The sequence below is a fragment of the Castor canadensis genome, chromosome 3 (assembly GCF_047511655.1).
Source record: "Castor canadensis chromosome 3, mCasCan1.hap1v2, whole genome shotgun sequence".
Lineage (NCBI taxonomy): Eukaryota > Metazoa > Chordata > Mammalia > Rodentia > Castoridae > Castor > Castor canadensis.
This window is the reverse complement of record NC_133388.1, coordinates 9,104,385-9,121,715: the sequence shown is the minus strand read 5'-3', so window position 1 is coordinate 9,121,715 and position 17,331 is coordinate 9,104,385.

Below are 17,331 nucleotides of genomic sequence, written 5' to 3'. Positions count from 1 at the left end.
CCATCTCTGCCTCTCCCATTGCAGACCCCTGCCAGGTGTAGACATGTGCTAGCATGTTCATGAGACAGACTTCTGTACTTAAAGGGTGAGTTCATCCTTATGGAGGAAGGAAGATATTAGCAGAGCCCTCAGGGATTTGCAGGCAATCTCAGGTGCAGAGTCCCCAGGAATGGGGAACAAGGAGCTGTTTCTTTTCTACCTGCTGTCACTGTGGTCTTGCCATTTTCCTTGTGGTGGTGATATTTTTCTGGAGGGTCTGGGAAGAAGGGGGTGATTTACACAGAAGAGCACACATGAGAGGCACCTGGTGTTGCTGGAGCTGCCTGTTCCCTGGGCTTGGGTAGAGAGAGTGCTGACCAGAAAGAGTGTCACTCCATGGGTTTTCCCCTATTGGCCTCTGCCCCCTAGAAGCCACCAGGCTAAGGAGACAAAGGAGAGAGTTCCAGGAAGCTTCCTCACTGAGGCACTGGTACCCAGCCTCCATGGGGAAAAAGTCCCTGAGCCATTGGCCCTCAGCACAGGTGTTGCATCAGCACCTGGGATGCAGACCTCCCCAGGATGTCCTGCTCCTGGCAGCTGTTATATCACCTTTCTCCTTTGCAAGGAAAAAGAAGCAAACCTCCTAGGAAGTGAGCTGCCCTGCCCATAGCCAGCAGGTGGTGGTGGTGGGTGCTGCTCCAAGTCCCCCACAGGGCCCCTAGGTCAGGATAGATTCTGAGACCTCAAAGGCTAACAGGAAAAGGCCAACCCCAGGAGGAGGCTGCCCAGGCCTGTGGGAAGGCTGGCCCTGGGCAGGGAGTGCGTGGGGTTCAGGGACCCTCTGATGGTGGTAGGGGGCAAGGAGGTTGGTAGGCCAGTTTTCTTCCCTGGGCTTCACAAAGAAGAAACCTTGGTGCTTTTCTGGGGGTGGGTGGGAGGGTGGCAGAAGCAGAGCTCGGCCCCCTCCCCTGAGCCTGGGTGGCTCAGCAGAATTACAGACAGCACGGCTGCGGGATGCTAATGGGCTTGGGGAAAATGGGATGCAATTTAGCGGGTGTTTTTCAGGCCCAGAGCTATTGAATAAATGAGGTGCATGTGGCTGCCACTGGCTGACACACGCTGAGCTCCCTGGGCCGCAGGGGCTGCGGAGTCCCGCTGGGCAGGCTCAGCCTGGGGGTGCAAGCAGGGTGGGGGAGGCTGCAAATCCCTCCTGCCCAAAGAAGAGCTTGACCTGTCTAGACCCTGCTCACCCTGAAGGGGACAGCTGCTGGGGGTTGAGGGCCACCAGTTTGCAATTAGGGCCCCAGGCACCATGACCTCTGGAAAGGTGGGGTGCAAGCAAATAATGCCTACAGGTGTCTGAGCCCTTGACATTGTCCCCCTCAGCCCCCACTTCCTCTGTGCTGGGAAACTGGGGAAGAGGTGGAGAAGCAAAACATAACTGCATCTGCCAGATGCAGCAGCTGGGCCCACTGGGGATTGTCGGGTGAGGGGGAGCAGCATGGTTGGCAGAACCCCTTCTCAGCTGGAGAGAAGATGAACAAAATCATGCCCAGCTGGCTTACACATTTCCCAGGAATCAGCTGCAGGTGCTGCACTGGTGTGCAGATGACCTGGACCTCTGCCTGATTCCTCTAGGAGTTTGTTCCATGACTCTGAGCAGCCCCCTGACCTATCTGGGCCTCCTATTTCCAGGTAGTAAAAATGAAAGATGCAAAGATGTGGTCGTCTAACTGCCTATGCAGTTAGATGGGTAAACACCCACCTCATCCCTGAATTTCCAGAGCTCACTGAGCCTGGTTTGGACCCCTGTTCTAGATGGGCCCAGCTCTGAGGTGTTAAACTCCTCTCCCCTTTCTAGAACAGCCAGTCAAGCCAATGAGAGGGACCAGTGCTCCCCCAAGACCCCTTCTCCCAGCAGAGTTTCCATGGGGCCCTCTTCTTCTTCCTGGTGTTACCTCTAATGTCACCACAAGGAACCCTTCCCATCCCTCCAGGAAGGCTGCAGGAGGACCTGCTGTGCTGTAGACCAGGGAAAAGTGGTTACGGCATTCAGTATTCCTGTGCCCAGGATTCTGAACCAGGAACCTTATGTGAAAGATGGGGTACTCCACACACAGTGACCTGGTACAGACAGCCGTTCCCAAGCCATTCCCACCAGGCCACATATGGGCCCAGAGGCCCGAATATCTCTGGGGGACCCCTTCTCTCCTGCCCAGGCCCCACCACCCAATGCTGAATCGCTAGGGAAGGTGCTGCTGAAACTTAGTTCCCACAAATGCAAGTGAAAACGAAAGGCTATGTCTCAGATCTGATGTGGTGGCCAAGAGCCTATGTGTTCAGCCTCCCAGATGGTGCTCAATTCTAGAGAGCCACAGGAGATGGGCCTCTTCAGCTCCACCTAGAGGACAAGCAGCCACAGCAGAGGACGTCCCCATAGTCATGGGGATCAAAGTAAGGGTGGCTTCTGAGTACATGTGCTTGATATTCACGGTCATCTCATCAATTTCCAAAAGTGCCCCGTGTGATGAAGCCACACAACTGGCTGAAGGCCACCAGTATCCCACCAAGGCTATGCAAATTTTGCTTACCACCCTCTGCAAAGAGGGAGAACATATACCATGGAAAACCGTGGGGCTTTGTGGTCATGGTGAGAAAGAGCCTGAGGTAGACTAATCAGGAAGGAGGTCGGAGAGGCCAAGTCTCCCTCTTCCACTGCTGTCAGAAGCCTGGTGAACCTGTGATTGGATGTTTTTATGGATCTTTTATTATTATTATTATTAGAGAGTTTTAAAAGATTTGTTATATTCACAGAAAAATGGAAGATCCAGAGAGTTCCCATAATGTCCTCTTCCCCCGAGTCTCCCCCACTCTCAGTACCTCTACCAGTTCCAAAGGTGCATTTATTACAATCCATGCACCCACATTGACACATCACTGATAGGCTTCAGTTGGCAGTGCTGTGTCCTCTGTGGGCTTGAACAAATGAATAATGTCACCATTACAGTATCATACAGAGATCTTTTTCAGAGCTGAGGATGGAACCAGGCTAGACAAGAGCTATATCATTGAGCCTCACTCCAGCCCCAAATTTTGAATTTTGAATTGATACATGGGAATTGTATTCATGGGTTACAATATGATGTTTTGGTACAAGTATACATTGTGTCATGGTCAAATCAGGGTAATTAATTAGCTATTCATCACCTCAAACATTGATCATGTCGTTAAAGTAAGAATAAGCAAAACCCTCTTTTGTGGCTATTTTGAAATGTACAGAACATTGTTGACTGCAGTCATCCTACTATACAGCAAAATACCAAAACTTAGTCCTCCTGTCTCTCTGTAATTTTGGACCTGTTGACCAACCTTTCCCCGTCACCCTCTCCCCATCCTCTGGAAGCCAGGGTTCTCCTCGCCACTTGTTTGAGATCAGATTCCACATGGGAATGAGATCATGTGTTTTGTATTTTTGGGTCTGGCTTCCTTCACTGAACAAAATGTCTTCCAGCTCCATCCATGTGGTCAATTAACAGGACTTACTCTTTTTTATGGCTGGATGGTATTCCATGTGCGCGTAGATACCACATTTTCTTTATCTATTCATCTGTTGACAGGCAGATTCACTCAGTATCTTCTCTGTTATGACCAGTGTTGCAATGAACCCGGAAGTACAGCTGTCTTTTCCACATACAGAGCTAATTTCCTTTGGATATAAATTCAGTGGTGGGATAGCTGGATCATATGGTTGTTCTATTTTTAACTTTTGGAGAAACTTTCACAGTATTTCCCATAATAGCTCTAAAAACGCACATTCCCACCAACAATGCATAAGGATTCCCTTTCTTTGCATCCTCCACCACGCTTGTTCTTTTGTCTTTTTGATGATAGCCATTGCAACTGGAATGAAGTGATAATTCATTGTAGTTTGGATTCACATTTCCTTAATGGTTAGTGAAATAGGGCATCTTTTTCAGATACTTGTTGGTCATTTGTACATCTTCTTTGAAGAAATCTCTATTAAAGTTTTTGAAAATTTTTTTGTATTGGTCTACTTGAATTCCTTATGTATTCTGGATATTAACTCCTTGTTAGAGGTATAGCTTGCAAATATTTTCCTTCCCTTCGTAGGGTACTCTTCACTCTGTTGATTTTTTCCTCTGCTGTGCAGAAGTCTTTTAGTGTTTTAGTAATCCTGTTGGTCTCTTTATGCTTTTGTTGCTTGTGCTTGTCAGTCTAAATGTCATGGAGAGCTTCCTCTATATTTTCTTCTAATGGCTTCATGGTTTGGGGTCTTACATTTAAGTTTTAATCCATTCATAGTCAAATAGTTCATATGTGATGTAATTATGAGGAACTAATTTCATTTTCTGTATATGGATATCCAGTTTCCCCAGCACAATTTATTGAAGAGACTATCTGTTTCCCAATAAATGTTTGTTGTGTCTTTGTTGGAAATCAGCTGGCTATGGATGTAGTTGGATATACTTCCAGGCTCTCTATTCTATTCCATTGTTCTATAGATCTCTTTTTATTCTAGTGCCATGCAGTTTTGTTATTATAACTTTGCAGTATATTTTGAAGTCAGGTAGTGCTCTACCTCTAGCTTTACTCCTTTTATTCAAGATTGCTTTGGCAATTTAGGGTCTTTTGTGGTTCCATGGGAAATTTTTTTTGTGGTGCTGAGGTTTGAACTCAGGGCCCCACATTTGATAGGCAGGTTCCTTAGCATTTGATCTGTGCCCACAGCCCTTTTTTGCTTTAATTATTTTTGGAATAAGGTCTTGCCTTTATGCCCAGTTGGCCTGGACTGAGATCCTCCCATTTAAGCCTCCCATGTAGCTTTATTGGTTGAGAAGGAATTTCACTGACTTTTTGCCTGGTATGGCCTCAAACTTTGATCTTCTCTATCTCCACCTCCTGGGTAGCTGGGATTACAAGGTGTGGACCTCTGTGCCTGGCCCCATGGAAGTTTTCTGTGAAGATCGTCCATGGTGTTCATTGAATCTGTATGTTGCTTTGAATAGTACGGACATTTTAACAATAGTAATTCTAGTCTATAAACAAGGGGCATCTTTCCATTTATTTTCTTATTCAATTTCTTTCATCAATATTTTAAATTTTATAGCTTGCAATATAGAGATCTTTCCTTGCCTTGCTTCAATTTACAAAAAAGTACAAACCTCAACATAATAAAAATTCAATGTGACAAACCACAGGCAACAGTCTAAATAGAGGAAAGTTGAAAGCTTTTCCTCAAAGAAGACAGGATTACCACTATTACTTACAATAGCTACTTTTTTGTAGCTATTGTAAATAAGATTATTTCATTTGTTCTTCAGATAGTTCATTAGGAGACCTTCTGACTTTTGCATATTGGTTTTGTATTGTACAACTTTAATGAATTTGTTTATTAGTTGCAACAATTTTTTGGTGCAGTCTTTAGGGTTTTCTATATATGAAACCATGTCCTCTGCAAACAGGGACAATTTGACTTCCTCCTTTCTTATTTGGATGCCTTTATTCTTTTCTCCCGCCTAATTCCTTTGGTCAGTACTGTGTTAAAATAGAAGTAATAGTGGTAATCCTGTCTTCTTTGAGGAAAAGCTTTCAACTTTCCTCTATTTAGACTGTTGCCTGTGGTTTGTCACATTGAATTTTTATTATGTTGAGGTTTGTACTTTCTATGCCTAGTATGTTGAAAGGTTTTTTTTTTTTGATCATGAAATGATGTTGAATTCTGTGAAATGCTTTTTTCTGCATGTATTAAAATGTCCATATGATTTTTGTCCTGCAATTTTAGTGTGACGTTCTACATGTATTCATTTTCATATTTGGGTCATCTGTGGGATAAATCCCAGGTGATCATAGTGGATGATCTCTTTAATGTTCTGTTGAATTTGGTCTGCTGGTATTTTTTTGAGGATTTTTGCATCCATTCTCATTTGGGTTATTGTTCTGTAGTTTTCTTTCATTTTCTTTTGTTCTCCTCCTCCCTCTCCCTGCTCCCTTTCCCCATACCCTTGTACGGTTTTGTTTTCCATGAAGCCGCGTGAAATGAGGTAGGAGTATTTTCCCCTCTTCAACTTTCTGGAATAATTTGAGAAGAATGATATTAGTTCTTCATTAAATGTTTGCCAATGTTTGGTAGAATTTAGCAGTGCAACCATTATATCTTGGGCTTTTTTCTTTCTTTTCTTTTTTAATGAGAGACATTTTATTACTGATTTCATCTCCTTACTTGTTATTGGTCTGTTCTGGCTTTTTATTTTTAAAACTCATTCTTGGTAGGTGGTATGTGTCTTAATCCTCCTGTTTCTTCTAGGTTATCCAATTTGTTGATCTACAATGGTTCCTAGTTGTTTCATGATCCTTTGTATTTCTGTGGTATCAGTTGTAGTATCCTCTCACTTATTTCTGATTGTGTTTATTGGAGTTTTCTCTCATTTTCTTAGTGTAGCCAAAAGTTTGGCAATTTTATCTTTTCAAAAAACTAACCCTTCATTTTGTTGATCGTTGATAATATCTTTCTAGTCTACTTCATTTATTTCTCATCTGATGTTTATTATTTCTTCCTTTACTGATTTTGGGGTTAGTTTGTTTTTGTTTTTCTAGTTCTTCGAGGTTCAATGTTAGGTTGTTTATTGGAGACCTTTCTTCTTGTTTATTTATTTCTATTAGCATGTATTGATTGTACAAAGGGGTTGCACTGTAATATGTCCATCTATTTATTTATTGTCTTATGCTTAAATTCACCCCTACCACTCTTTCTTATCTTCCCTCATTCCCTTTTAAATAATTAAATAATTATTTTAAAAAATTAAATCATTTTAATGGGTTCTATTATTCTATTTTCTTACCTGCATATAAATACTTTGATCATATTCACCCCCTACCACTTTCTCCTTTTTCTTCTCTCCTCCTGCTGTTCTTCCCACAAAACAGCTCCTGTTGTACATTAATGTCATTTGTTTAGGTCTGGATTCTGCATATGAAAGAAAACATGAGACATTTCTCTTTCTGAGTATGGTTTATTTTGCTTAACATGATAATCTCTAGTTCCATTCATTTCATGCAAATAACATAATTTCATTTCTCTTTATAGCTGAGTAATACTCCATTGTGTGCTTTGCTAGCATTGTGTGTATAAAACATATACAGACACACACATACATATGTATATACATATATATGTAAACATTTTCTTTATCCATGTATTAGTTGATGGGCACCTAGGCTGATTCCATAGTTTGACTACTGTGAATTGTGCTGCAGTAAATGTGGATGTGCAGGTATCTCTGTTATATACAGACTGACATTCTTTGGATATATACCCAGGAGTGGGATAGCAGGGTCATATGGCAGTTCTATTTTTAGTTTTCTGAGGAACCACCATACTGATTTCCATAGTGGCTACACTAATTCACATTCCCACCAACAGCACATAGGGTTCATTTACCCCAATCTTTGCTAGCCTTTTTTTTTTGCAGTACTAGCCTTCTTGCTAAACAGGCACTCTACTGCTCTAGCAACACTTCCAGTCTTTTTTTGCTCTGATTATTTTTGAGATAGGGTCCTGCTTCTTGCAGAGGCCAGTCTGGACTGTGATCCTCCTATTTTATGGTCCCTGCTGTAGCTGGGATGACAGGCACAAGCTACCACACCCAGCTTTTTCTGTTGTGAACTTTCTTCCCCGCTCCAGATTTGAATCAAGATCCTCCCAATCTCAGCCTCCCAAGTAGCTAGGATCACAGGCTTGAGTCACTGGCGCCCGCCTGACTGTTGTTCATTTTCTTAATGATAGCCACTCTTGCTGGGGTGAGATAGAAACTAATGTTTTGATTTGCATTTCCTTTGTATTTGATGATGTCGAACATTTTCTTTTGTATTTATTGGCCATTTTTTCTTCTTTTGAGAACTGTCTGTTCAATTCATTGGCTCATTTTGATGGGCATTCATCACTATAAACTATCCTTTTAGAACTGCTTTTATGCAGATGATTGGGTTTAGTGTGTTATGTTTTGGCTTCCTTCCTTCCTTCCTCCCTCTCTCCCTCCTTCCCTCCCTTCCTCCCGCCTTCCTTTTTTCATTCCTTCCTTCTTCCCTTCTTTTTTCTTTATTTCTTGGCCTCAAGAAACTTTTAAATTTCTCCTTTAATTTCTTAATTAATGGGTTAATATCCATTAATAATTTAATTTCTATGCATTTTTCAGGTCTCCAAAGGTTCTCCTTCTGTTACAACTTCTAGCTTTATACCATTGTAGTCTTAAAAGATACTTGATATAATCTGTATCTTCTTAAATTTATTAAAACTTATTTTGTGGCCTACCACATGATCTATCCTAGAGGATGTTCCAATGTGGAGTTGAGAAAACTGTGCATCTGCAGCTGTGTATGAAATGATATGTAAATGCCTGTCAGGTCCATTTGGTCTGAAGTGAAGTTTAAATCTGTTGTTACATTGCTGATTTTCTATCTGGGAGATTTGTTCATTACTGAAGGTGGGGTGTTAAACTCTTCTATTATGGTTGTATTATACCATCTCTCCCTTTGGGTTTAATGATATTTGTTTCCTATACATCTATAATTGTATATTCTCTTGACAAATTGATCTTTTTATCATGATATAAGGACCTTTTTTGTCTCTTTTCATAGGATTTTTTTTTTTTTTTTGCAGCACTAGTGTTGGGCCTCACACCTGCTAGGCAGGCGTTCTTACTGCTTGAGCCACTCTATCAGCCCTATTTTTGTGATGAGTATTTTTTGAGATAGGATCTCATGAACTATTTGCCAGGGCTGGCTTCAAACCATGATTCTCCTGTTCTCTGTTTCCTGAGTAGCTAGGATTATAGGCATGACCATTGGTGCTTGGTTATTTTCATAGTTTTTGACTTGCAGTCTATCTTATCTGGTATTTAACTACCTTGGCTCACTTTTTGTGTCTGTTTACATGGAGTATCTTTCCTTATCCCCTTCACTTTCAGTTTATTTGTGTCCGTGTCAGCCAGTTGTTTGTTTTCTGTGACAAATACCTGAGAGAAGCAACTTAACGGAGGAAGGATTCATTTTGGTTTATGATTTCAGAGGCTTCAGCCCATGGCTGGTTGACTCCATTGCTTTTGGGCCTGGGTGGGACAGAACATCATGGTGGAAGGGCATGGAGGACGAAAGCTGATCACTGCATGGCAGCCAGGAAGCAGAGAGAGTGCCTGCATAGCAGGTTTCCTAATCCTTCTCTTCCATTCCACCTGGACCCCAGCCTACTGAGGGTGCTGCACACATTCAGGGTGGGTGTCTCCGCTCAGTTAGTGGCTTTTGGAAACACTGTCACAAACACACCCAGAGGCATGCTTTACTAATCTCCTAGGAGACTCAATCCAGTCAAGTTGACAACGAAGATCAACCTTCACTGCGCACCAGTGGGGGGGAGTGAGTTTCTTAGAAGCAGCATATGGTTGTTTCTTTTAAAAATCCGTTCAGTTACTCTGTATCTTTTAATTGGGGAACTTACATGCAAAATTATTATTGTTTTATAAAACTGATTCCTGCTGCTTTTATTAATTGTTTCCTGTTCACTTTTTTAGCTCTTTTGCTCCTTTCTTCCTCTTTTGTGTGCCTTTGTGCTAAACTTTGATTCTTTTCTCTTTCCAGTTTGTGTACTTGTGAAGGGGCTGACATAAATGATCTTCTAGTATGATAGATCATTTTAAACTGGTAACAACTTAAATTTGGTTGTATACAAATATCCTAGACTTTTACCCTCCTCTCCACACTTGATTATTTTTGTTTTAACTATCTCTTTTTATATTATGACTTCCTTAATGACTTATTGTAGCCATTATTATTTTTGATCATTTTTACTTTTGTCTCTTTTTATCATTTTTATTAGCATGTGTTTAATTGTTAATTAAATCTTCAAATTAGAGACCTAACAGATTTACTTAGCACCATTACAGTAATGGAACACTCTAAATTTAATTGTGAATTACTTTTACAATGAGTTTTATAGTTCTGTTTGTTTTCATTATATCAATTATCATTCTTTCATTTCCAGATTAAACAGTCTTTTGAGCATTTGTTGTAGGTCAGTCCAGTGGCAATGAATTCCCTCTACTTTTATTTGCTGGGGAAAGACTTTACTTCTGCATTTATGAGAGGTAACTTTGCTAGGTATAGTAATATTGGCTGACAGGTGTTTTGTTTCAGCACTTTGAATATGCTATCCCATGCTCCCTTTCCTGTAGTTTCTGCTGAGAAATCTGTTGGTAGCCCAATGAGAATGACCCTATGTGAGCCTTGACATATTTCTTTTATTGATTTTTGAACTCTCTTTCTTCTTTGACATTTGGCAGTTTGATTATATGTGCCTCAGAAAACATGTTTTGGATTAAATCTATTTGAGTACCTTTGAGTTTTGTGGGTATTGATATACATCTCTCCCAAGACTTGGGAATTTTTTAGCCATTACTTTATTAGTTAAGTTTTCTGTGCCTTTCTCCCTCTACAACTATCTTTAATGCTAATATTTTTATTTACTTTATAGTGTTTCATATTTTCCATATTCTTTACTTTCCATCTTTTCTTTTTCCTATTTTCCCTGCAACTGGGTTATTTTGAAATTCCCATCCTCAAGTTCAGACACTGTTTCTTCCTCTTTCTCTAGTATACTCCTGAAGCTCTCAGTTGTATTTTTTATCTCATCCATTGAACTCTTTGGTCCCAAGGTTTCTATTTGGTTCTTTATGATATCTCTCTCTTTCTTAAATTTTGCATTAAGATCATGAGTTGCTTCTCTGATTTAACTGAATTGCTTATCAGTATTCTCTTTTATCTTGTTGAATTTCCTTAAGATTATTATTTTGAATTTCTTCTGAGGCATTTAGTAAATTCTCCTTTCTTTGTGGTAATTTACTAGAATTATTGTTCTTTTGGTGATGTAATGTTTCTTTGCCTTTTCATATTGCATGTATCCCCATGTTGATCTCTGCATACCTGCACATTTGGTAGAAAAGTCATCTCTTCCAATTTTATGGAGTAGCTTTCATAAGGACAGGCTTCCTCCTGAAGCTGAGTTCTAGTGTGTTTCTTGGATCTGGTGCATTGGCTTTGGCTTGGGTGGGTGTAGCAGTGAAGTCTATGCTGTTTCTTTTGCTGTAATCACCATCCATGATGCCTGTCAGTGCCTCAGTGGCCTAGGCTGTAGGAATTTGGAGCAGTGATGCCACAGCTTCACCAGTAGCAGGACACCAGGCTGTTTCTCAAGCTGAGGGGTAGTGCATGATGGGTTAGCTAGTTTAGAACACTCTAGCAGGGGCTTTGATTTCAACATGAAGCTGTGCCACATCAGAATGTGACATGAGGTATGGGGCACAATACAGGCTCCCTCTCTGGAGCAATGCAGCCATGTGAACTACAGGCAACTTCCTAAGCTGGACTCAAGGCCTATGTGGTCTGCAGAATTCTCCAGCAGGAAAGACTGTACATGTCCATGGCAATGGTGAGGGCTTCTGGGGCCTCCTGGATATCTTTTCCCCACAGTGAGAGCTTCTGGCTTTGAGCTGACTCCAACCAGAGAGATGGAATATAACTGACAAAGTGGTCTCTCCAACCAGGGGAATGGAGTGCCACAGGCAGGATGTTCTCTGCCTCCTCTAAACTGCCACCCTAGGTTTCCATGCTCCACAGGGTGTACTTCAGTGCTCTCATTTAGACACTCATAAAAAATGTGGCTGCTTGTTGTGTTGATTATTGTGGGTGGATGAGTGTCAGGCACTCTTAACCATAGCTCCATGAGGCCCCTCAAATTGGGCTTTTGCTTTTGTTTTCTCTGTGTGGGAGGGGGGCTTATGTGCATATCACATATGTGCACATCTTTATTCTTCCCCTGTGCAAATGGTTACTGCCTGTGGCCCCACTGCTGCTGCCTCTCTGGATCTGAGTTTGAGCTAGGCCAGAGGCACAAGAAGGTCCGGTGAGGGAGGCCAGGTGTAGCAGTATTGTTAGGGAGTGAAGGACAGAGGGAGAGGAATCAAAAGAAGGGCAAACCAAATCACAGAGGTGTTACCAGACACCAGAATGGAGAAGTGAAGTGGGGTGCTGATTTCTCACTCCCTCTGTTGTTAGAGCGAGCTTTTTCTCTTGCTCCTGGTTATTATTGAACCTAACTGGGCTTAACTGGGAGCAACTGGAGATTCAGAAAAGACATAAGATAGACAGACATACAAAAAGTGGGGTCAGGTACATTGGGCACTCAGGTGGAGATGCCCAACCCTAATTGTTTCTTTTCTCCATCTTTATTCTTTAAGGCCTTACTCCTTGCAGTTCTTTAAAACCTTGTTTCTAAAGTCTTCTTTAAAACCTCGCTTAAAACCTCTTTCCTTAGACTCTCACTGTCCCATGTTTCTCTTTGCTTATCTTTAGCTTAATCACTCTTAAAGTCTTTTGCCCCAGGCTTGCAGCTTTTCTTTAGCATTCTCTCTTTAGCTTCTTAAAGCCTCGTGCTTGGAAAGTCTCCGTCCTCTATCTTACACTGTCCCATGTTCTCTTTGGCTTTTCTTTAGCTTCTAAAGCCTATGTTAAAGTTCTTTCTTTGGCTTTCTTTTCTAAGGCCTATGTTAAAGTTCTCGGTGCAGACTTTCTCCTCTTTAGCCATACTTCTCCCTTCAGCAATTTTCGTTTAGCAATTCTTTTCCCTTCAGTAATTCTTTTACCTTTCAAAAGCTTCCCACACCCAAAAGCCCAAAGCAGAAGAATCAAGCCAAAGCCCATGCCAAAGCCCCCCAAAACCCAAGCCCAAAAAAGCCCTCCAAACCAAAAGCCAAAGGCAAAAAGCAACAAGCCCCCAGCCCTCCTTCAGGGCCTCTTATAAACAGTGGCAAACAGGGTGGAGCAGAGGCTCTCTGGGAGGAGCGTGACATTGTAATAGGAGAAACCTGCATTCCTGCTTCTCTGAATGCAAGCTCAGGAGATGCAGCTGTTCTGCTTTTTTCTGTTTCATGGCCGGGGCTGTGCCTATCTCAGCCTACAGGTAAAAGCATTAAGCCACATCTTACCTTGCTTACGTCCAGTTCTCATAGGCTTTTCATAATCCACTCTCCACATATCCCTGTTTTTATTTTTTTTAATGCTCCCAATGAAACCCGCTCTCCAATTCAAAGGAGTTGTTTTGAAACCTCTGCTGTATGCCAGGGCTGTTAGGATCCAGTCTCTCAAGCACAAGGTGAAACCTCTGACTACGAGCCACCTGTAAGCAGCCTGCAGGGGATGCTTCACAAGAGAAGCCTCTTGGCCTGTGGAGGTGACCCCACATGCATGGGTCCCATACTTGATGGGCCAGGTCGTCCTCCTGACCCTCCTCATCTGACATTAAATCAGAATCTCCTGACTGAACTTTACTTTTACAGTGGGGCTGACAGTTCAGTGCTTCCACCACCCACAGCATCTTGTTACTGCCTCTCACACTCCTGTAGGACTGCTTTAAGGTGAGTCCCACTTCCCGGCTAAACTACCAAGGAGGAAAATCCTTTACTTCTTACTTCTACAGCTCTACCATAATTCCTCTACTGCTCTATAGTAAGTCTCTACCATATTCTATTGTATAATTTCTACTTTACAATTTGTCTACCATATAACACTTAATTCTATTGTATAATGCTTAATTCTTTACTTTATAAGTCTTAATTCTTAAGTCTTAATTCTTCTACCTTATTCTTAATTCTTGTCTTTTACCTTATGAGTCTTAGCACAGCTTTTTAAAGCCTGTACATAGAGTTTCCCAAGTTTTTACACCTGAGTGTATTCAATTCACTCTTCCTCTCACTTTGCTTCTTTTTCTTTTCCTTGCTTATTTTTTAGTTCTCTATTATGCACACGCCCCCCTGAAGAATGTCTTCTGGTCTCAGGCTTTGAGTTCCCCAATAGTTAATTAATACCCTGCAGTCAGGTCCCTGTTGGGGTGGCACCTGGAGGGGGACACTGTTTAATCACTCCCTCCCTTGTTGGAGCGAGCTTTTTCTCTCGCTCCTGGTTATTACTAAACGTGCCTGAGCTTAACTGGGGGGTGACTGGAGATTCAGAAAAACATAGGATAGACAGACAGACAGAAAGTGGGGTCAGGTGTGTTGGGCACTTGGGTGGAGACACACACCTTAATTGCTTCTTTTCTCTATCTTTATTCTTTAAGGCCTTACTCCTTGCAGTTCTTTAAAACCTTGTTTCTAAAGTCTTCTTTAAAACCTTGCTTAAAACCTCAGTGTCCCATTTTTTCTCTCAGCTTATCTTTAGCTTAATTGCTCTTAAAGTCTTTTGCCCACCCCCACCTCACCCAGGCTTGCAGCTTTTCTTTAGCATTCTCTTTTTAGCTTTCTTAAAGTCTTGGTGCTCAGACTTGCAAAGTCTCGGTCCTCTATCTTGCACTGTCCCATGTTCTCTTTGGCTTTTCTTTAGCTTCTAAAGCCTGTGTTAAAGTTCTTTCTTTAGCTTAGCTTTCCTAAGGCCTAATGTTAAGGTTCTTGGTGCAGACTTCCTATCAACCCCTCTTTAGTCATTCTCTTCCCTACAGCAATTTTCCTGCAATTCTTTTTCCTTTAGTAATTCTTTTCCCTTCCAAAAGCTTCCCACACCAAAAACCCCAAAGCAAAAGAATCAAGCCAAATCCCCTTTAAAAAAAACCCAAAGCAAAAGCCAAAGACAAAAAGCAAAAGCCCTAAGCCCTCCTTCAGTGGGACCACAGCAGCGAACAGGATGAACCAAAGGCTCTCTGGGAGGTGCGTGACATTGTAACAGGAGAAATCTGTGTCCCTGCTTCTCTGCACACAAGCTTAGGAGACACAGCTGTTCTGCTGTTTTTCTGTTTCATGGCTGGGGCTGTGCCTATCATGGCCTACAGGTAAAAGCAATTAAGCCGCATCTCACCTTGCTTACATCCAGTTCTCATAGGCTTTTTATAGTCCACTCTCCATAGAGAAGTGACTTCCCAGGCAGAAGGTCTAAGCTGGGAGGCTGTGTGGTCCAGGTGAGGATTTGTTGTGCATGGAAAAAGAAGAGGAGCTTAGATTCTGGAGATAAAGAATAAAGGTAGAAGCAAAGGCACTGACCAACCAATGCTGGAGTGAAAGACTGGTAAGGCTGCCTTGAAGACCACTGGGCTCATCCAAAAGCTCCATGTGTGGAAACTGAGGCCCAAAAGGGTGCCAGGGAATAAGACCCTGCCCTGTAGGGAAGCAGTTCCTCACTTGTCCAGATGACCCTCACAGACCATACCCCTCCTTTCTGTCTCAGATTGGTGCCATGTGAGATCAACATTCCTATTCTTTTGTTTGTTTCAGATTGACAAAAATGTATATATTTGTGAGGAACACCAGATTGCTTAAGTAGAGGTATACATTGTGGAGTGACTACATTGAGCTAGTTATTGTATACATTATCTCATTTTCTTAGCTTTTGAGGACACTTAAAATCTTCCCCCTTACCAATTTTCAATTACAAAATTTGTAATTAACTATAGTAACCATAATGTACAGTAGACCCCTTGACCTTATTTTTCCTATCTAAAATTTGTGCCTTTGATCAACATCCTCCCAATACCCTGACCCCACTGACCCCACTTTCAACCCTTGGTAGCCACTCTCTACTGTCTGCTTTGATGAAATCAACTTTCAAAGATTCCACCTATAAGTGAGATCTTGTGTCATTTGTCTCTGTGTCTGGCTGTTTCCTTCAGCATAATTTGCAACCATGTTGTTGCATATGACAGGATTTATTCTTTTTTTTTTAACTGAATAGCATTTCCTTATGTGTATATATACTACATTTTCTTTATACATTTATTTATTGGTGGACACATAGGTTGATTCCATATCTTGGCTATTGTGAACAGGGCTGTAGTAAACATGGGGTGCAAATGTCTCTTCCACACACTGAGTTGATTTCCTTTGGATGTATCCCCAGTAGTGGGATAGATAGTTGGATCATGTGGTCATTCTATTTTTAGTTTTTTGGGGAGCTTCCAGGGTATTTTCCACAATGGCAGTGCTAATTTACATTCCCACCAGTGGTGTATAAGTGTTACCTTTTTCTGTACATGATTAGCATCACTTATTTGTGTATTTTTTGGTAATAGCCATTTTGATAGGTGAGAGGTGATATTTCATTGTGGTTTTAATTTGCATTTCCCTAGTAATAATGAAACCAAACTTTTTTTCATGTACCTGTTAGCCATTTGTTTGTGTTCTTTAGAAAAATGTATATTTAGGACCTTTGTACATTTTTAGTTGGGCCATTTGTTTTCTTGCTGTAAGTTATACAAGTTCTTTATGTGTTCTTTTGGATGTTAAGCTCTTAAATATGGCTTGCAAATATTTTCTCCAACTCTGCAGGTCCTCTTTACTTTGTCACTTGCTTCCTTCTCTGTGCAGAAGCTTTTGGGTTGGATGTAATCCTATTTGTCTGTTTTTGCTTTTATTGCTGTGCTTTGGGGGTTAGATCAATGCTATGGAGCTTCCCCATCTCTGTTTTCTTCTAGTAGTTTTACAGTTTTAGATCTTACATTTGAGTCTTTAATCCAATTGGGATTGTATTTTTATATGATGTGAGATGAGGGACTCATTTCATTTTTCTCAATGTGGTTTATACAGTTTTCATAGCACCATTTATTGAAAGCACTATCCTTTTTTCATGTGTGTTCTTAGCATTTTTGTTGAAAATCAACTGACTCCAAATGAGTGGATTTAGCTCTAGGGCAAGTGTTTCCATCTGAGTGTCCCATCTGCCAAGGAGTTGCAAGACAGACGCCTGCTGGCTGGGGCACTGGGACAGGAAGCCCACCTTCCTTTGCAAGCCGTGCTGTACTGGAAGGTCAGTACAGCTGCTGGGTCAGCATGGGATGGATGTGGTCACTCACTGGCCTGGAAGACACATAGCAGTTGCTGGGGGCATTTGAGGTCACCTGGCACTCATCTAGCCACTCTGGTGATCGTGCCCAAACCTAGATTGGCAAGCTTCCTTGGTTCAGGGTTCTGAAAGGGCCTCCCTGGAGGGCTGGGAGGCTGGCTGAGGGCTGTGGAGCAAGGGAATTGTATTCATATCAGACGGGGCTAGAAAGGTGGGCTGAGGTCAAGACCTCCTAGGACCCATGGAGAGCTGTGACATGCCATAGGTTTCTTGCCCAAGAGTCCCTTCTGGATACCTCTGGGTACTGGGATTGTGTGTGAGGGTGAGGACAGCAAGGGGTCAGCAAGGGGTCCAGGCTGGGGCTTCTGACCAGACCACATGGAGGTAAAGGTGACTTGATCCCAGGAATACAGAGAAACTGAGAGGCCCAAGAAATATTAGCACAAGAGGGAGGGTCAAGCA